Source organism: Eleutherodactylus coqui, chromosome 6 (assembly GCF_035609145.1).
Source record: "Eleutherodactylus coqui strain aEleCoq1 chromosome 6, aEleCoq1.hap1, whole genome shotgun sequence".
In the NCBI taxonomy this organism is placed as follows: Eukaryota; Metazoa; Chordata; class Amphibia; order Anura; family Eleutherodactylidae; genus Eleutherodactylus; species Eleutherodactylus coqui.
This window is the reverse complement of record NC_089842.1, coordinates 109,665,851-109,687,020: the sequence shown is the minus strand read 5'-3', so window position 1 is coordinate 109,687,020 and position 21,170 is coordinate 109,665,851. Positions and strand designations below refer to the sequence as shown.

Sequence of the window (21,170 nt, the reverse complement as noted above, 5' to 3'; positions counted from 1 at the left end):
TGGTCTGACATGATCGACCCCTCATAAACCCATGCTGATGAGGAATTATGCCGTTGCTTTCCTTGAGGTATTCTAGGTGTTCTGTTCATGTGGGGAACTGAACACCTGGCCCACATGAACGTGACCCAGATTGATAAGGAACACAAGCTGAAACTACCACAGATTAACACCTCTCTCTATCCTCTACCAGGGTGAGTGACAGATCTACCTGAGTGGGGACATCACCCCAATAAAGGGCGGCCCAGCGGTCTTTGGATCTGGGACGTTGCTGCTCCTGGGAACCCATGCGCCCTGAATAGGACACATACACATGTCACCACCGACTGGGACAACTGGACAGAGAAAGAAGACATACAGAGCCATAATCACACCATACAGCAGCCAAATTGCAAACACTAGTAGCAGATATTAACGCTATAAATGCCAGGTATTAGTGAACATTTTGATCAAAATATAGAAGCTAGCAGCCACTTTATGACTCCTGGCTATACCCCTTGAATATTTTTCTAATTATTGAAGTGAGACTTACCAGCCTGTAGTTACCTGGCTCTCTTTTAGACCCCTTTTTTGTATATTCAGACCACACTGGCAATGCACCAATCCAGTGGTACAACCCTGGTCTTAATAGTGTCCCTAGATATAAGAAATTGTGGTCTATATATCACGTTACTTAGTTCCCTTAGAACCCTTAGGTGTATTTCATCTGAGCCTAGCGATTTCTCGATTTTAATCTTTTTTAGCTGGCTATGCACTTCCTCCTGTGTTAGGCATGCAGTATTTGGGGGAGGGGGGGGTCATTTTATTCCCCTGCATCTCGTGTCACATTTCTTTTTCATTCGTGAATACACTTGAGAGAAAACTATTTAATATATTTGCTACACCCCCCCCCCCTTCCCCCCCTGTCATCTTCTATGGTTTCTCCTGCATTATTTGTTAAGGGGCCAGTGCTCTCAGTGCAAATCCTTCTACTGTTTATATAATTGAATAATAGTTTCGGGTTGTTTTTGTTCTCTTTGGCAATCAGTCTTTCTGCCTCCTACTTGGCAGTTTTTATCTCTTCCTTACATAATGTGTTCTTTTCCCTGTTTTTAGCGCTTTTTCACTGCCTTCTTGTTTTAGTAATTTAAACGCTTTCTTTTTTCCCCTTATTGCCCCCCTTACAGTCATGTTGAGCCACATTGGTTTCCTTCTACTTGTAGTTCTTTAATTTTTAAAGGGTATGAACTGCTCACATGAGGTAATTAGGACGTTTTAAAACTTCTCCCATTTGTCAGATGTACTGTTATTTTTGAACCAGGGAGGCTGTTCCTGAACTGGCACAACCTAACACGTCTGCAACGTTGGCAAATGAGGGGGGTGTTATTACAGAGCCAGCACCGCTGCAGCACGACACGCCCTCTGAACGCCAGGGAGATGACTGCTCCAGTGAGACGGGGACGGGGACCGCAGGGCAGGCTAGACAGGTCCTAGTGGTGGGGGACTTAATTATAAGGGGGACAGATAGGACAATCTGCCATAAAGACCGGGATCGTCGAACAGTGTATTGTCTTCCTGGTGCTCGAGTTCGACACATCGCGGATCGGATTGACAGATTACTGGGAGGGGCTGGTGAGGATCCAGCGGTCATGGTGCACGTTGGCACCAATGAACAAATTAGAGGTCAATGGAGGGCCCTCAAAAATGATTTCAGGGACTTAGTGTCTAAGCTTAGGGCACGGTCCTCCAGGGTAGTTTTCTCGGAAATACTATCTGCACCTAAGGCCACACTAGAAAGGCAGCAGGATCTTAGGGAGGTAAACAAGTGGCTTCGGAGTTGGTGTAAGAAGGAGGAATTTGGGTTCCTGGAGAACTGGGCTGACTTTGCTGTCAGCTACAGGCTCTACCGTAGAGATGGGCTGCATCTTAATGGGGAGGGTGCAGCTGTGCTGGGGGAGAAGATGGCTAGAAGGCTGGAGGAGTGTTTAAACTAGGGACTGGGGGGAGGGCAAAAAGAGAAATAGTGGGGTAGTCAGTGTAGCTAGCGACCCGGGTCTAAGCAAGGGGAGTGGGGGTCGAGCAGGGCGTCGGGTTAGTACAGTTAGAACTGACAGATCAGCCAATAGTACGAATAGCAACAAAACGAACTTAAAAGAACAAAAAAACTGTATAAATTGTATGACCACGAATGCAAGAAGTCTGATCGGTAAAGTGGGTGAGCTTGAAGCGAGAATGACTGCTGAAAACTATGATATAGTCGGAATAACAGAAACATGGCTTGATGAAAAGAGTGATTGGGCGGTGAATTTACAAGGTTACAATCTCTTCAGAAGAGACAGTGGAAACAAGAAAGGGGGAAGGGTATGTCTGTACGTTAAATCGTACTTAAAGCCGAGACTGCGGGAAGATATAGGGGTAGGAGAAGAACAGGTGGAATCTCTGTGGGTAGAAATACAGGGAGGAAGAAATAACAAAATCCTGATAGGGGTTTTCTATAGACCACCAAAAGCAACAGAAGAAACTGAAACCTTACTACTAAGGCAGATAGAAGAGGTGTCAAACTGCAACGAAGTAATTATCCTGGGGGACTTTAATTATCCAGATATAATATGGGAAAATGAAACCTGCAAATCTCATAGGGGTGATAAGTTCTTGAGATCAATTAAAGATAATTACCTTATCCAATTTGTGCGGGAAGCAACGAGAGGGAGGGCTACTCTGGACTTAGTACTAACTAACAAACCAGTCCGAATAAAGGGAGTACAGGTCGAGGGGCACTTGGGGAACAGTGACCACAATATAATCAACTTCCAGCTGTCATTCAATAAGAAGCCTTATCAGGGAGCGACAAACAAACTAAACTTTAGTAAAGCAAAATTTGATCAGCTTAGAACTGCTATCGGTAACATTAATTGGGACAACATCCTCAAAAATATCAGTACAGAGGATAAATGGGAAAAGTTTAAAAGGATCCTAATCACCTCATGTGAGCAGTTCATGCCCTTTAAAAATAAAAGAACTTTGAGTAAAAGGAAACCAATGTGGCTCGACAAGACGGTAAGGGGGGCAATAAATGAAAAAAAGAAAGTGTTCAAACTACTAAAGCAACAAGGCAGCGAAGAAGCGCTAAAATCGTACAGGGAAACTATATCAACAGCAAAAGAATTTGCACCGAGAGCACTGGCACAAATAATGCAGGAGAAATCATTGAAGATGATGGAGGGAAGGCAAAGGTATTGAATAGTTTCTTTTCAATCGTATTCACAAACGAAAAGGAAATGCCACATGAGATGCAGGGGAATAAAATGAACCCCTCACAAAATATCTCATACATAACGCAGGAGGAAGTGCAGAACAGGTTAAAGAAGATTAAAATCAATAAATCGCCAGGCTCAGATGGAATACACCCAAGGGTACTAAGGGAACTAAGTGATGAGATAGCTAGGCCGCTATATCTAATATTTCTGGATACTATCAAGACCGGGTTGTACCATTGGACTGGCGCATTGCCAACGTGGTTCCAATTTACAAAAAGGGGACCAAAAGTGAGCCTGGAAACTACAGGCCGGTAAGTCTCACTTCAGTAACAGGAAAAATATTCGAGGGGTTTCTGAGAGACGCCATCGAAGAGTACCTCAAGGAGAACAACGGAATAACTCCTCACCAGCACGGATTCATGAAGGGTCGATCATATCAGACAAATCTGATAAGTTTCTACGATGAAGTAAGCTCTAGGCTGGACCTGGGAGAGTCTATTGATCTTGTATACCTGGATTTCTCTAAAGCATTTGACACTGTGCCGCATAATAGGCTAATATATAAAATGAGACAGCTAGGATTGGGTGAAAACGTGTGTAATTGGGTAAAGAATTGGCTCAATGATAGAAAGCAGAGGGTGGTAATAAATGGTTCGTACTCTGATTGGGCCACCATCGCTAGCGGGGTGCCACAGGGTTCAGTATTAGGCCCCGTTCTGTTTACTATATTTATTAACGACCTGATAGAGGGGCTGCACAGCAAAATATCAATATTTGCAGATGACACAAAATTATACAATATAATCAATGCAACGGCGGACAATGTACGGCTACAAACGGACCTGGATAAGCTGGGGGCTTGGGCAGAAAAATGGCAAATGAAATTCAATATTGAAAAATGTAAGATTATTTACATGGGCAGCAAAAACAGATGTCACTAATATACACTTAATGGGGTACCGCTAGGGAAAAGTGATATGGAAAAAGACCTGGGGGTACTAGTGGATTATAGACTAAACTGGAGTTACCAATGCCAGTCAGCTGCTGCAAAAGCTAATAAAGTTTTGGGATGCATTAAAAGAGGTATAGGGGCGAAGGACGAGAACATTATCCTTCCACTATATAAGGCACTTGTCAGGCCTCACATGGAATACTGCGTACAGTTCTGGACACCAGTGCTCAGGAAAGATGTTACAGTGCTGGAGGGGGTTCAAAGACGAGCAACTAAACTAATACATGGAATGAGAGGACTGGAATACCCAGAGAGGCTATCCAAATTGGGATTATTTACTCTAGAAAAAAGACGGCTAAGGGGTGATCAAATAACCATGTATAAATACATGAGGGGACAATACAAGGATCTCTCCCATGATCTGTTTATACCCAGGACTGCGACAGTAACGAGCAGGCATCCGCTACGTTTAGAGGTAAGCAGGTTTCATCACCAACACAGAAAGGGGTTCTTTACTGTACGAGCAGTTAGACTGTGGAACTCTCTGCCTGAGGATGTGGTGATGGCAAAATCCATAGAGGAGTTTAAAAGGGGACTTGATGTCTTTCTGGAGGGGAAGAATATTACAGGATATAAATCTTAGGTTAATTGTTAATCCGGGTATACAGGCAGGTAGGAACTATTAGGGGTTGATCCAGGGAACAGTCTGATTGCCATTAGGGAGTTGGGAAGGAATTTTTTCCCCAAAAGGGCTAATTAGCTTCTGCTCTTGGTGTTTTTTGCCTTCCTCTGGATCAACAAAACAGGAGGATAAACAGGCTGGACTAGATGGACATTGTCTTCATTCGGCCTTACCAGCTATGTTACTATGTTGTCCCAATTAATGTTACCGATAGTAGTTCTGAGCGGTTCACATTTAGCTTTACTAACGTTTAGTTTTTTTGTCACTCCCTGATAATGCGTCTTATTGAATGACAGCTGGAAATTAATTATATTGTGGTCACTATTTCCCAAGTGTCCCTCAACCTGCACCCGTGTGATTCTGTCCAGTTTGTTGGTTAATACCAAGTCCAGAGTGTCTCTCCCTCTATTTGTCTCCCGTACAAGTTGGGAAAAGTAGTTATCTTTAGTTTTTCTTAAAAATGTATGGCCCTTATGAGATTTGCAGGTTTCATCTTCTCGTATTATATCCGGATAATTAAAGTCTCCTATAGTAATTACTCCACTGCGGTTTGACACGTCCTCTATTTGTCTTAATGCTAAGTTTTTAGTTTCTTCTACTATTTTTGGTGGCCTACAGAAAACCCCATCAGGATTTTGTTAGTTTTTTCTTCCTGTATTTCTACCCACAAATATTCCATGTGTTCATCTCCTACACCTATATCTTTCATAGCCTTGGCATTAGGTACTATTTAAAATAGACACACCCCTCCCCATTTCTGGTTCCCATGGTCACTTCTGAAGAGATTGTAACCCTGTAAGTTCACCGCCCAATTGCCCTTATCATCAAATCATGTTCTTGTTATTCCCACTATATTGTAATTTTCATCAGACTCCTCCAACCTATTAGCCATCTTCTCCCTCTGCACAGCTGCACCCTCCCCATTGAAATGCAGCCTGTAGCCGACAGCAAGGTTAGATCAGTTCTCCAGGAACCCAAACCCCTCCTTCCTATACCAATACTATATCCAATACTGTATCTGTTATCTGTCTTGATAAAAGTTATATAATGATGCATAAGAGATCAACACACATTGCATTTCTGTATCACAGTCTTTATCAAATGTAGCATATAAACCCTCCACTCCAATTGTTAATTGTAGCCCCAGTGTTTACACCACAATGCTTGAGCTCTGCTCCTGCTGCCTTACCCCATGTGCTATAATCACAAGATCAAAAACTCTGAATAAGGTCGTATCCACACGGGTGATTTCCTTGCGCAATTTTGTCGCAATGCAACAGCGCTACAAATTGCATAAATGTAGAGCCCATGCTTTCCTATGGATTCTTTCACACAAGCGATGTTTTGTAGCCTGCTACTTTGCGAGAATGCAAAATCGTGGTATGCTATATACAGCAGCGATTTTTAGATTTTTTTTCTAGCCCATGTTTCCCTATGGAGCCTTCCTTTTTGTTGCATTGTATGAAAACGCGGTCTTAGTGCAGTGTGATGCAACTTTAAAGTAGGAAGTCCTATTGTAAAAGCCCTAGCTGCAATAAAAAAAAAAAAGAATGAATGTGAATGAATAAATAGCTGTGATTGGTTCATCGAGTGCCGGCTCTGATTGGCTGAGCCACGGCGCTTGTGAAGCAATCACAGCTAGCACTTCCTGGAGACAGGGTATTTTGATCCTTCAATCCTGAAAGGGCTGGCAGAAGATTGAAGACAAGTCCCAGAGCTGCAGAGAAGACCCGCACTGGAGCTGACAGGGCTTCTTAGGTGATATATTGTTTTTTTTACTGCAGCTAGGGTTATTTTTGTTGTAAGGCTTATATTTCAAACTCCCCCATCTTTGCAGGTGGTGCCATAAAGTCACGTGCAACTTTGTAGCACCACAAAGTCATGGTATCACAACGAGAAAATGCTGAGAAATCGCATGGACCACTGATATGATATTCCTGCCATTTTCTGATGGCGATAGCAAAAGATATGTGAAGTAGGCCTTAGTCATCAATAGTAAATTGGTGGTGGTGGTGGTGGGGGGGGGGGTTTGCCAAGACCCACTGCTGATCAGCTGTTTATTGGCCTGCAATCACAGTGGCCAGACTTGTTCCCACTAAAATGAATTCGAACTTTGCTTGCAGTACCAAGCTTGGCCACTGCAGTGGGAATCGAGCTGTGTGCTTCTTACAGAAATCAGCTCAGTGCAAAAGCATACTGGCCTGGCAAGCAGTTGATCCACGGGGGTCCTAGTGAGCAGACCTTCGCCAATTTACTATTACTTATTCTGAGGACAGGCCATTCATAATTTGCAACTGAACAACCCCTTTAAAGTTCTGTGAAAGGGACCTCACACCTAAAATAACTTGATTTATAACACATGCTCCTCATATTAATCACACCTATGGCTGTATTCAGTCAGCTAAAATGCAGTCACATTTTAACATCTGCAAGACCTGGAACTTCGTTCATCATTGAACCCTATGGTGATCTAAACTAAGTTCAGTTTATAACTGCTGGAGGTCCGCATCTTGGGGCCAGAATATGGATTTCAGCATTTGAGCTATGTGACATAATATAGTGCTCTTGAGGACAGGTTTTTTTCCCCAGTCAACCTCTTCTCAACCTGAAATGACTGATAACAGGGAACAATACACCACTAAGTTTAGTATTTGGCATTAAAAGTGTAGCAGATCTTTGAAATTTAGGGCTCCTTCACACGAGCGTATTTGTGCATGCAAAACTTGTGTCTACGATGAGCAGAGAATAGAACCCATTGATTTCAACGGGTTCATTCTCATTTCCCGTTTTTGCGCACCCATTTCTTCTACACACAAAAAAATAGGACATGTTCTATTTTCCTGCACATTTGCAAAGTAAAGGTCCCATAGAAGTCTATGGGAGGTGCGCAAATGCACACTTAATGTGCGCGCAAATGTGCAATACGCTGCGCAATCCTGCTACAAATAGAATGGATCTAAACCTCATTGGGCTAAATAGCCTTTCAACTCGGGGTGTGTTCGTCTGCTGTGCGCAAATGAAAATACTCTGCATGCGCAAAAAATACATTACAATGCGCTGATAAGCACGCAAATCAACTTTCATAACCCAAAATACGGTGTGCTGCGCATTTGCACATCTGCTTGTTAGAAGGAACCTTTCTTGTTATCTTTTGCCTATCTATAGTGTGCAGAGCACACATGCTGGTAATGTCCCATTTAGACGGGACGAGATCCGTCCAAACGACTGCATGAGCGCTGATGTCACCACTAAGTTCGTTAGCGCTCGCGCAGATTATTCAGGCAGAGTTAACTGCTGGATCACGAAACTCTCGCTCAGTGCTCCACATTCTACGTGAAGCTTTGTGCGGGGAGCATTGACACGCAGGGAGGATCCCAAGACCCAGTGATGTTTTTTATGCTACAAGTGAACGAAAAGTAAACGAGTATTTTGCATTTAAATGGGATGATTCTCACCCAATTTCTTTTGTTTGAATGCAAAATGATACTTGTCCCATATAAGTGGCTCTGAAGGAAATGTCTCAGCAGGGAACACAGGTCAGATTGCCACCCCACCCCCTTCCTCCAAAAAAAGAACAGCAACTCTTAAATGGAATACAATGCAGCAAAACAGTATCAGGCGGGACTCCGGTATCAACCATTCCCTCTCACTATCCCCCCTCCCCCCTTACTCTGCTGCTTCCTTTCGGGACCCTTTATCCAGATTCCCCTATAATCGCTCATCCTTCACAGTCATTGTTATCTTATGTCCATTACTGTAGTTTGCTCATATTCCTCATGCTGGGAGCTGGTCCTCCATGCAGAAGCTTCACCATAGTATAAAACTCCCCCAACTAACCACAAAGTCAGAGGTTTAAACATGTTTGTAGAACAAAGCAAAACAAAGAGAATCAATAGGGAGCCGCTTGCTACATTGTATCCTTCTGAGTGGATTACTTACCTACAGACGCCGGACCCTCAGGCCGCTCCTGCTGCTGATTCCATTACTGGTGGTTTCAGTGATGGTCGGACTGATGTGCCTACAACTTGTGGAGCAAATAATGTAGAATCTTATAGTACATGGAGGGGATCCTAGAAGTTCCCAGAGCAGCAGATGCCGCCTCAGCACCTCCCATGTGTCCTGTTGCCTTAGTCACCATAAACACAAGGACAGGCTGGTGTCTTGTACACACCCCACTGCTTCCTTCCAGTGTCTTACAGGAGCTCTGCAGGGACAATGCAACAGCTTGTGGCACAGCATGGGGGAGCACAAACAAAGAGGGTTTTTTTTGTTAAAAATGTATTTTTTTACTATAGGTGAAATTATCAGTGATGACCATTGGAGACATTTGCTGAGTTCCAATTGTAATTGTTTTGTTTATTTTTTACTACAAAACAAATAAAGTACTACAATAGGACCCTGAAATAGTCACAGGAGAAGGGATACCAAGTTCTTGCCGTAAAACATCATGGGGAAATTTATAAGGCTCCCTGCGCATGTCTACTCATGCATTGAGCGGATCCCCGACACCTGCGTACACCTCTACAGAAATGTACACCAGCTGTGAACTAACATACATTTCTGGTATAATTTATGCCAGTTTCTGTCATATATTATACATTAATCTGCCAGTCAGGTGGCCACGCCCTCTTCTCAGAAGCCCCACCCACTTTTGAAAAATGGCAAGCACAGAAAGGACAAAAAGTTGCAAAATTTTGTACTAATATACTTTCGCTCAAACAATTGTGACTCTTAATTATAGAAACTGGCGTAAAACCTTAAATGTATGCAACAGAGGAGCAGGAAAAAAAGGCTGCTGTTCAAGTATGCAGAAGAGGAAGATGGCTTTGGATTGCCTTCATTAGTACATGGGCTACGCGTTACAGAGCTGAACTATCTTCTTTGTCAGGCGACTCACAAAAGAACAGAGGTGCAGAACATTTAAGACAGTACAAAGAGTGGGAAAGCTGGGTGTCTAATGTCAGAGCTCACATCTGAAAAGCATATATATGTTGTCATAGTTGTCAAAATTATTAAAATAATAGTGCACCCTGTTCACTTTGACTTAAAAAATAGCCCTACTTGTCACAAAAAAGCAGCAAAAACAATTTTGGTAGTCAAAGAAAAAAAGATGGGGTCATAAAACCACCACATTCATAAAATTGCTTAAGAGTGTCTGGTCCTTGAGGACTGAAACACTCTGGTCTTTAAGTGGTTAAAGAGGTTTTCCAGTGAGAATACTATTGATTAGGCTGGGGTCCGATTAGCTGATTGCAGCGCTGTCAGCAGGCGCACAATTGCACAGAGGTCAGAGCAGAAGCAGCGGAAGTCTTTCCTCCGACCTCTGTGCAGTGGCCGGCGCTTGTATCTGCAAGCATGGCTCGCGTTGAAATCAATGAGAGCCATGCCTGCAGTTACAATTGCTGGCCACTACACAGAGGTTGCAGCAGATATTTCTGCTGCTTCCACTCCGACCTCTGTGTATTTGCAGCAATCTCAGTGGGCGCACAACGGTTCGCGAGCAACGTGAACCCCAGACCCCATCCTGAGGATAGGTCATCAATAGCATTCTCACTGGAAAACCCCTTTAATTGCTAAACTCCCTCCCTCTTCTCTCCTCCCCTCCAGCTGATTGCAATGGGAGGTGGCGGGATGGGGATGGAGCTAAGCGCCGCCCCATCCCGCCTCCTCCCATTTCTGTCTGAAGACAAGGGGTGGGGGGGGGGGGAGCTTATCTCGGCCCCCTTCCCGCCTCTTTCCCATTGCAAACAGCCAGCGGGGAGGAGAGCAGAGGTGAGCTGGTGAGGTGGAGGGAAGGGGCAACGGCATGGAGGCCTCGGCGTATATGCGCCAGTCCCATCTAGTCTGAACGGGTGCACAAACATTTGATTTGTGTGCCTGTTCACGAGTTTTTACACCTCAGATCGTAACGTATATCGGCCGGCTGAGAAAACGGCGGCCGATATATGCTTGTTTGAAAGAGGCCTTAGTCTTCTATTTCATGTGTCTGTTTTGTTGCAGGGCAGGTTAGTCCTAATTAGTTCTGAGTTTTACTTTCACATCATTTATTGGAATGATCGTTAATTAACTTTTAAAATGCTTTTATTTTTCGGGATAATAATCTGGATGAAATAAATAGTCAGTTCCTTCAAAAATAATGAACTGGTGAAAGTATCAAAATGAATAAAATCAATCAAATTAATTATGAATACAACTTTAATTCTGAAAATAACAGTTAGTGGATCTCAAACTGGTACAGAATCTGTAAAGTTTTATATGCAGAGGAGGACCTGTTATGTACTCGGGTCCGCAGCTCTGGCTGCATAGCTTTGTAGCTGTGGTCCCACTTATCTTTTGTTCCTTCTTTCCCCAGTATAGAGTCCCTTTACATTCAGTACCCATCACTTTGAGTCTATCAAGTTGTGGTCTCTACTGGTCAATGTCAGTTAAAGGAGATGTCCCGCGCCGAAACGGGTTTTTTTTTTTTTAAACCCCCCCCCCCGTTCGGCGCGAGACAACCCCGATGCAGGGGTTAAAAAAACCACCCGCACAGCGCTTACCTGAATCCCGGCGGTCCGGTGACTTCAATACTTACCGCTGAAGATGGCCGCCGGCATCCTCTATCTTCGTGGACCGCAGCTCTTCTGTGCGGTCCACTGCCGATTCCAGCCTCCTGATTGGCTGGAATCGGCACGTGACGGGGCGGAGCTACACGGAGCTACACGGAGCCCCATAGAGAACAGCAGAAGACCCGGACTGCGCAAGCGCGGCTAATTTGGCCATCGGAGGCCAAAAATTAGTCGGCACCATGGAGACCAGGACGCTAGCAACGGAGCAGGTAAGTAAAAAACTTTTTATAACTTCTGTATGGCTCATAATTAATGCACAATGTATATTACAAAGTGCATTATTATGGCCATACAGAAGTGTATAACCCCACTTGCTGCCTCGGGACATCTCCTTTAAATCTGAAATCATCCTGTTGCATTCGTGCAGGTCGTATGGTCAACAACCTACACAGATGCAACCTAAATAAGGGCTGGGGGAAAGAAAGGGTGGAAGAATGTGTTTACAAACAACAGACACTAAAATACCAATGTACCACAACACCCAGACAGATGGAAATATCTAATGAGTTAGTATGTATGAGTTATTGGTTAGTATTTTGGCCAGAATACATAAGCTAACAAACCTGCGACAAGGGTCCTTGTTGTCTTGTGAGCCCCTACAGCTAAAACCCCAAAAGGGAGTCCTGCCAACAAGTGAGATCAGTCCAGTGGAGAGAGCCCAACACTGGAACCTCGGGGCCTGGCTTGCCATACATGGCAACTGGCAGAAACACAAGACAAGGGAAAAACAACACACACACTGAACAGGACAGTTCAAACCTAGTGTAGTCAACACCTACAAACTGACACTGGACAAGTCACTGTTCACACCAACAAACAGAGAAGGGAATCCCACCCAGAACCTCATGCATGCAACCAAACCCCAAAGCAGAACATGCATGAGTCCAAGCACCAATGTTCTGAGAGGGAATGAGGAGAAAGACAAATAACGAGCCCCCTCTAGCTAGAGGGGCTGACATTTATGTGCAGCAGATCGTGGTGATTGGCTGAGTGGAGAACTCCACACCCAGCCAGCTCAATCATCCCACACCTCTGGAAGTGTGCTCCTGGAAACCAATAGAACTGCAGGTCCCAGGAGCACAATGTGACACATCCATTGACAGTGAGTGGTGGATACCACCCATTTTACAGACCTGGGAGTCAAACTTAAAAGTACTCAGTACAGGGTAGTGGGAAGAGGGGTAGAAAGAAAAGAAAAGCTGCGATTAAGTCAGCAGGGCTACAGCTGCAAAGTTATGCAGCCATACCCAATCTCCTGAGGGCATCGCAGACCCTATTTTAGTTTTGGATAAATAGCTTAGTTGATTGCATAGCCTGGAATTACATAGTCTAAACTGTTGAGATGAAATGTAAGTTGCCTAATTGCCATCCTTTAGGGAAGTGCTGGACAAGTGTACTAGGCCTCCTTCACATGAACGATTTTCTGCAGCAAAGTTAAATGCGTAAAAAAAATCGCATCTAATAAACCCAATGGTTTCCTATGGAAACCTTCAGATGAACAGTTTGTCGCCTTTAAAAAAAAATCACAACAAAAGAAATAGGACATCAGTGGCAGAATTCAGCGACTGAAATTCCCTGCTGCATGAACAAATAGGTCTTGACCTATCTTGTTGCAGACAATTGCAGAAGCCTCCAAATACTCCTGTGGGATACTATGTGAGGCGGCTGGCAAAGGGTGACTATTTCCCCCGCAGTGCAGACGCTGGGATTCCCCTAAGTAGAAGGAATTACACCGTAGTGGAGAGAGAGGGGTTCCCCTGCAGGAGAGAAAAAGGAATTCCCCCACGGGGTGTAGAGAGGGGTTCCCCTGCATGAGAAGAGGAAGGAATTCCCCAGCAGTGGGAAGGAAGGGGTTCCCCTGCAGGGGAGAAGAGGAAATTCCCAAGCAGTGGGAAGAAAAGGCTTCCCTACAGGGAAGAAGGAATTTCCCCCCAGCAGGGAGAGAGGGGTTCCCCTTTCTCCCCGCTATTGGCAAATTCCTTTTTCTCCCCTACAGGAAAATCCTGGCATCTGCGCTGCTGGGGAATTCCTTCTTCTCCCCTGCAGAGGAACCCCGGCATCTGCGCTGCAGGGAATAACCCTCCAGCCCCGCTAAGATGAAGGGAAGCCCTGCAGGGTTTTCCTTCATCTCTCTCTCTCCTCCTGGAGCTGCAGCACTTTTTTGCTAAAACACGCAGCTCCCAATCAAGTGAATGGGCAATTTCACCGCTAATTTAGCTCAGACTTGATAGCAAGAAATCATCTATTCACACGATTTTCTGCAGCGCTAGCTGTGAGTATTTTGTGCGGCTAGCTTATGTGTGATTTTGTAGCCCGTCGAATACATTACCCGTCTTGAAAGCCCGTACAATACATTACTTAGAAGAGTAATGAGCATAGAAAAAAATCTGTGCCCAGAGCGAAGTAGTATGCGTTCCATCCCAAAGCACGAGGCACATTCAGAGTACAAGTACCTTAGCAAAACATTCTTTCTTTTTGATCCTATACCTAATGAATGGTTATTGCACCAGGAATGTTACGGTTATTGTCTAGTTTAGAAAACACATTTCTAAAAGCCTAATCCAAAATTCTTAATTAATAGAAGGAAAAACCCGTTCAGAACAACCATTAATTAGCCAGAGGACAGAACCTGGCATGTCCATATAATATCCAGATACTCACTGATTTCAATGAGCCCCATGCCATGTTTAATTTCCCTGTGGTGGCGCTGTAGCAGTATTCAACACTTGTTGCTAGGTCACCCTCTAACCCCTTAACACTAAGTTCTGGCTGCGGGGTAGTTAACGCACCAGGTCCTATGGATAGAATGAGGTAAGAAGCTAAGCCTGCGCCATCCCGCAGTGAGAGCTGACTGCTACTAATATCGGGCCTCCCACTGCAACAGAGAGGATAGATAAGAACAGCAATCCCTGCTGTTAACCCCCTACCTGCTGCAATCTATGTAGATCACAGCATGCAAAGTGTTCACAGAGCTCGCTCGCTCTGTGATGTAATCTGCCCTCCGAGAATATATCGTGGAGGGCCAATGGGTTGCCATGGCAACAGGATGCCAGATACTAGTGTCCCGTCTTGCCATTGTCTATGATCGCTGTTGTAAGCTATAAGGCATTGCAGTACTTTTTTGTGCACTTTTCCCTATTTGTATAAAAAACATGAAGAAATAAGAAAACAAAACAAAACACATATTTGGTTATATCTAATCTATAACGACCTGTAAAGTAAATTGAACGCATTATTTATCCTGCACACCAAAAAACTAAAAAAGCCCTAAAAACGGAGGTAAAATGCTTATTTTGTTAATTTTACGTCCCAAAAATTTTTATAAAAGTAATCAAGAAATCCATATCTACTCCAAAATGGTAGCATTAAAAACTAGAGTTCACCATGCCAAAAACAAGCCCTTGTATTACCATGTCGACGGAAAAATAAAAAAATTATGACTTTTGAAAAGTGGAGATGAAAATCCCCCCAAAATTGTTGTGTTCTTTGGGCCAAAATAGGCCATGTCCTTAAGGGGTTAAAGTGGTTGCACCAGGATCACAAGTTCTTCCTTATCCATTGGATAGGGGATAAATTGCTGGACGTAATCTGAGACCCCCCTCCCCCACACTGATTCCCGAGAATGGGGGGTCCCGTGTCCCCCATTTTCCTCACTGTGGGCTTACTGCACCTCCCGCAGTGAGGAGGAGACTGGAGTGCTGGTCCTGCAAGCATGTTGCTGCTAAATTCACTTTCAAAAGGACTGACAGAGATGGCCGAGTGGCAAGTGCTCCATTCATTATGATGTCACTGTGGGTAATGAAGTAACCCTGCAGTGACTGGCAGAGGAGGACACAAGATCCATTCTCGAGATTGGTGGGGGTCTGAGCAGTGAAAGCCCTACTGGTCAGCAAGTTATTCCCTATCTTGTAGATAGAGGATAACTTGTGATCCTGGTAGAACCGCTTTAAACACACAATAACAAGAATCTCCAATCCTGATCTCAGAGTTGTAGCTTTAAGGTTGCGGTCCCTGATGCAAAATGCTGACCTGTGACCAATGGGCCCAACCTCATAGCTACATCCCTGCTTGCATTGATATGTTGCCCTCTTGGATCATTAACTTTCATGAAAGCATATAAAGAGCAGGGGTATAACTCTGTGGGATGCAGCCCTGGTGCATGAGGGGGATAAAAAGCCCCTCTGTCACATAAGAAAATAACAGTATTGTAAATGTCATATGGTAGGTCGGGGCCCTGGTACAGAGTTTTCATTGCCAGTCATAAAGACTGACTTTAATGCTGAGCTTGCTTGTTGCATTTATTACCATTTTTCTCCTAAGAATTTCCATACAGTACTTGGAGGATTTGATTTTTCTTTTATGGATCTTGGTGGTTTTGTAAAACTTAGCCCGATGTAAGTGTCTAAGTGTGATAACTGAATGCTAGACTTTATGGGACTCTTGAAATAAGTGTGAGACCCACGATCACTATAACATTGACGCATTTTATTAGTAAATTTTTTTGCCAAGCATATAGCATGCAGTAACATCAGACAGAAGAATGCCCGCTGGGGCTGTAAGCCGTCTAGCATTTAGGCACCTAGACGTCATAGTCAAACTGCACACTTATAGTCTTAATAGACCATATGAAGCTACAAATAAGTAATCATGCCCCTATTCCCATTCCTAATATAATATCTGTTGGGGGCAGGGGAGCAGACTTTAGAGTAGCTCAGTTTCTTATGCTGCATTATACTGTGGATGTTGTTGGATGGTTTATTACAATGTACATGTTTGTGGGATACATCTGGGTTACCCCAAAGAAGTTGAGGTTCTTATTCAGTTTTCTAGAAGTCTGAACAGCCTTTATACCTCTTCGTGAGACCCCCCTATCTCTGATGTTCAGGACAATAGGAAAGCAGATTGGCAATCACTATCATCTGCTCACCAGGTTTTCTAGAAACGGTTATATCTGAGCTTTTTCTGTGTGCACTAATCAGCCATATCATTGTGTGGTTTGACACCTTGTGCTGCAAAAATGGCACACTACAAGACCTCTGAAGGTGTCCTGCAGTATCTGGCACCAAGACGTTAGATCGTTGCATCACTGGTGTCCCAAGTTGAGATCTAAGGACAACATCCGCATGGGGTTTGTATAGATTTCCTCCCACACTCCAAAAACATGCTACTAAGGCCTCGTTCACACTGGTGACAAAGTTGCTTTGCAGCAATGCGACAAATTGCGTGTTCGTTCAGCCCATGCTTTCCAATGGGTTAGTTCACACGTGCGATGTATTGGAGTGTGTGACATCCCAACACAAAAACCTTGCAGGTCCTGCGATATGCACATGACTCGTGAGGTTTTGTAGCCCATGTTTCCCTATGGAGCCTTCTTCTCTCTTGCATTGCATGAAAACATGATTTTCATGCGGTGCGATCTAACTTTGACAATAGGAAATCATACTGTCAAAGCCATAACCTAAGCCCTAGCTGCAGGAGAAAAAAAAAGTATACATCATCTTAGAAGCGCTATCCGGCTCTGCTGCAGCTTCTTCCCGGTCCCCGGTACTGTTCTTCATCATCTCTTCTGGCAAGGGATTGACAAATCACCACCTCCTGGAAGCGCTGCCTCTGACTGGCTGATGCTTAGCCAATCACAGCCAGCACTCAATGAACCAATCACAGCCGTTCATTGAGTGCTTTCTCTGATTGGCTAAGCATCAGCCAATCACAGCCAGCGCTTCCAGGAGGCAGGGATTTTTCTTTTCTCTGCCAGAAGAGATGAAGAAGAACAGTGTCGGGGACTGGGAAGAAGCTGCAGTGGAGCCGGACAGCTACGTCCCTGAATTTGCTTTTCTAGCAGCAATCTTGCAGTACAGTTGCTGCTTACGTGAAACTTGTCCTCCGACCTGCAATAACAGAGTCGGTCCCTTGTTTCCAACATGTAGTTAAGCAGGGGAGGGTGTGATACCATCCGCCAACTCCTCAATACTGGATATGGTTTCTGAGCTCCATTCCCCGGAGGGGATATTTGCCATGGGAATTGGGAAAAAGGGCCCAAGGATCAGCCCAGGCAGCAGCAGCAGAGCCACCTGCTCACACAACCTCCTCCACCGACTACATCTCTACTCTGCCTTGACACTTCTAGCTCCATCCTCAGCCTCTCTTTTGCCACTAACATGAACACAGTAAACAGACCACCTTACACACAAAGACACAAAGACAATCCAGCAGGGGTAGACAAACACCACCTAGAGGTACCCTAACTCTGGGCCACTACATCTGCACACTGAATCGTTGGAGATCGGCCTCACATGTCCTGAAGCCTGGCCCTTTTCCTGGTCCATGACACTGTCATCTACTTCTGGGACACTGGCCCTTTAACAAGTAATGCAGGAGAAATCATAGAAGATGATGGGGGGAAGGAAATCTATTAATTAGTTTTTTCTCAAGTATACTCACAAAAGAAAAAGAAATGTCACATGAGATGCAAGGGAATAAAATGAACCTCCCACAAAATATCACCAACCTAACACAGGAGGAAGTGCAGAGCCAATTAAAAAAGATTAAAATAGACAAATCCCTGTGCTCAGATGGAATACATCTACGGGTTCTAAGGGAACTTAGTGATGTGCTAGACGGACTGCTATTTTTTATATTTAGGGACACTATCGATACCAGGGTTGTACCACTGGATTGGTGTATCACCAATGTGGTTCCAATATACAAAAAGGGGTCAAGAAGGGAGCCTGGTATCTAAAGGCTGATAAGTCTCACTTCTATATATATAAAGCTGAAAGCCCTCACTGACTCACTCACTCACTCACTCACTCACTCACTCACTGTCTGACTCGCCAAAAGTTCTCCAACTTCCCGATGTCGTAGAAACATGAAATTTGGCGCGAGCATAGATTATCTCCAAAGTAGGAAAAGAAATTGGGTCCCAACTCGATTATTCAATTCTAGCGCAAAAGAATTGGCGTCAAAATTTTACGTACATAATCTAAATCTCTCACTTCCCAATGTCATAGAAACGTGAAATTTGGCAGGAGCATTGATTATGTCATAAATAGGAAAAGTGAATGGGTCCCAACTCCATTATTCAATTCTATGCGCAAAAGAATTAGCGTCCAAATTTTACGTACGGAATGTAATTTTCTCACTTTCCAGTGTCATAGAAACGTGAAATTTGGCACGAGCATTGATTATGTCATAAATAGGAAAAGCGAATGGGTCCCAACTCGATTATTCAATTCTAGCGCAAAAGAATTGGCGTCGAAATTTTACGTGCGGAATGTAATTTTCTCACTTTTCGGTGTCATAGAAACGGGAAATTTGGTGCGAGCATTGATTATGTCATAAATAGGAAAAGCTAATGGGTCCCAACTCAATTATTCAATTCTATGCGCAAAGGAATCAGCGTCCAAATTTTACGTACGGAATCTAATTTTCTCACTTTCTGGTGTCATAGAAACATGAAATTTGGCACGAGCATTGATTATGTCATAAATAGGAAAAGTTTATAGGTCCCAACTCCATTATTCAATTCTAGCGCAAAAGAATTGGCGTCGAAATTTTACGTGCAGAATGTAATTTCTTCACTTTCCAGTGTCATAGAAACAGGAAATTTGGCACAAGCATTGATTATGTCATAAATAGTAAAAGTTAATGGGTCACAACTCCATTATTCAATTCTATGCGCAAAAGAATTAACGTCCAAATTTTACGTACGGAATGTAATTTTCTCACATTCCGGTGTCATAGAAACGGGAAATTTGGCACGAGCATTGATTATGTCATAAATAGGAAAAGCTAATGGGTCCCAACTCGATTATTCAATTCTATGCGCAAAAGAATTAGCGTCCAAATTTTACGTGCGGAATCTAATTTTCTCACTTTCCGGTGTCATAGAAACGGGAAATTTGGCACGAGCATTGATTATGTCATAAATAGGAAAAGCTAATGGGTCCCAACTCGATTATTCAATTCTATGCGCAAAAGAATTAGCGTCCAAATTTTACGTGCATAATCTAAATCTCTCACATTCCGGTGTCATAGAATCGGGAAATTAGGCACAAGCATTGATTATGTCATAAATATGAAAAGTTAATAGGTCCCAACTCGATTATTCAATTCTAAGCGCAAAAGAATTAGTGTCCAAATTTTATGTACATAATCTAATTCTCTCACTTCCTGATGTCATTTTATATGAAGGAAACGTCGCATGGTTACCTCCACTTGGTGTTTCCTGGGTAACGCAGAGAACTATGCAAAATGGTGAACATATGTTTTTCCTCAGTATCTCTAAAGAAACCACGACTTCATAAGATTTTCCGTGTGAACACCAGATAAACACCAGTACCAAATTAACTCGGGCAAAGCCGGGTATATCAGCTAGTCAATCTATATATATAAAGACGAAAGCCCTCACTGACTCACTGACTCACTCACTGACTGACTGACTTGCCAAAAGTTCTCCAACTTCCCGATGTCGTAGAAACATGTAATTTGGCACACGCATAGATTATCTCCAAAATAGGAAAAGGAATTGGGTCCCTACTTGATTATTCGATTACGTACGCAAAAGAATTGGCATCAAAATTTTACGTACGTAATCTAAATCTGTCACTTTCCAATGTCATAGAAACCTAAAATTTGGCCCGAGCATTGATTATGTCATAAATGGGAAAAGTTAATGGGTCCCAACACGATTATTCAATTCTATGCGCAAAAGAATTAGTGTCCAAATTTTACGTACGGAATCTAATTCTCTCACTTCCAGGTGTTATAGAAACTCGAAATTTTGTAGGAGCATTGATTATGTTATAAATAGGAAAAGTTAATGGGTCCCAACTTGATTATTCAATTCTATGCGTAAAAGAATTAGCGTCCAAATTTTACGTACGGAATCTAATTATCTTACTTTCCGGTGTCATAGAAACGTGAAATGTGGCACGAGCATTGATTATGTCATAAATAGTAAACGCTAATGGGTCCCAACTCCATTATTTAATTCTATGTGCAAAAGAATTACCGTCCAAATTTTACGTACGGAATCTAATTTTCTCACTTCCCGATGTCATAGAAACAGGAAATTTGGCACGAGCATTGATTATGTCATAAATAGGAAAAGCTAATGGGTCCCAACTCGATTATTTAATTCTAGTGCAAAAGAATTGGCGTGGAATTTTACGTGCGGAATGTAATTTTTTTCACTTTCCGGTGTCATAGAAACGGGAAATTTGGCACGAGCATTAATTATGTCATAAATAGGAAACGCTAATGGGTCCCAACTCCATTATTCAATTCTATGCGCAAAAGAATTAGCGTCCAAATTTTAGGTACGGAATGTAATTTCTTCACTTTCCGGTGTCATAGAAACAGGAAATTTGGCATGAGCATTGATTATGTCATAAATAGGAAAAGCTAATGGGTCCCAACTCGATTATTCAATTCTAAGCGCAAAATAATTGGCGTCGAAATTCTACGTACGGAATCTAATTTTCTCACTTTCCGGTGTCATAGAAACGTGAAATTTGGCAGGAGCATTGATTATGCCATAAAGAGGAAAAGCTAATGGGTCCCAACTCGATTATTCAATTCTAGCGCAAAAGAATTGGCTTTGAAATTTTACGTGCAGAATGTAATTTTTTCACTTTCCGGTGTCATAGAAACCGGAAATTTGGCAGGAGCATTGATTATGTCATAAATAGGAA

The 21,170-nt window shown here is 43.2% G+C and overlaps 1 protein-coding gene across 1 annotated transcript in view; it reads right to left on the bottom strand.

Annotated features, from left to right (window-relative positions):
- The window catches only part of TTC34 (tetratricopeptide repeat domain 34), a 71,871-nt gene extending 62,895 nt beyond the window's left edge, over positions 1 to 8,976 (bottom strand). The window contains exon 1 of the mRNA XM_066607387.1: positions 8,807 to 8,976. The gene's annotated coding sequence lies outside the window, so the exon portion shown is untranslated. The remainder of the gene's footprint in view (positions 1 to 8,806) is intronic.
- Positions 8,977 to 21,170: the final 12,194 nt, after the last annotated feature.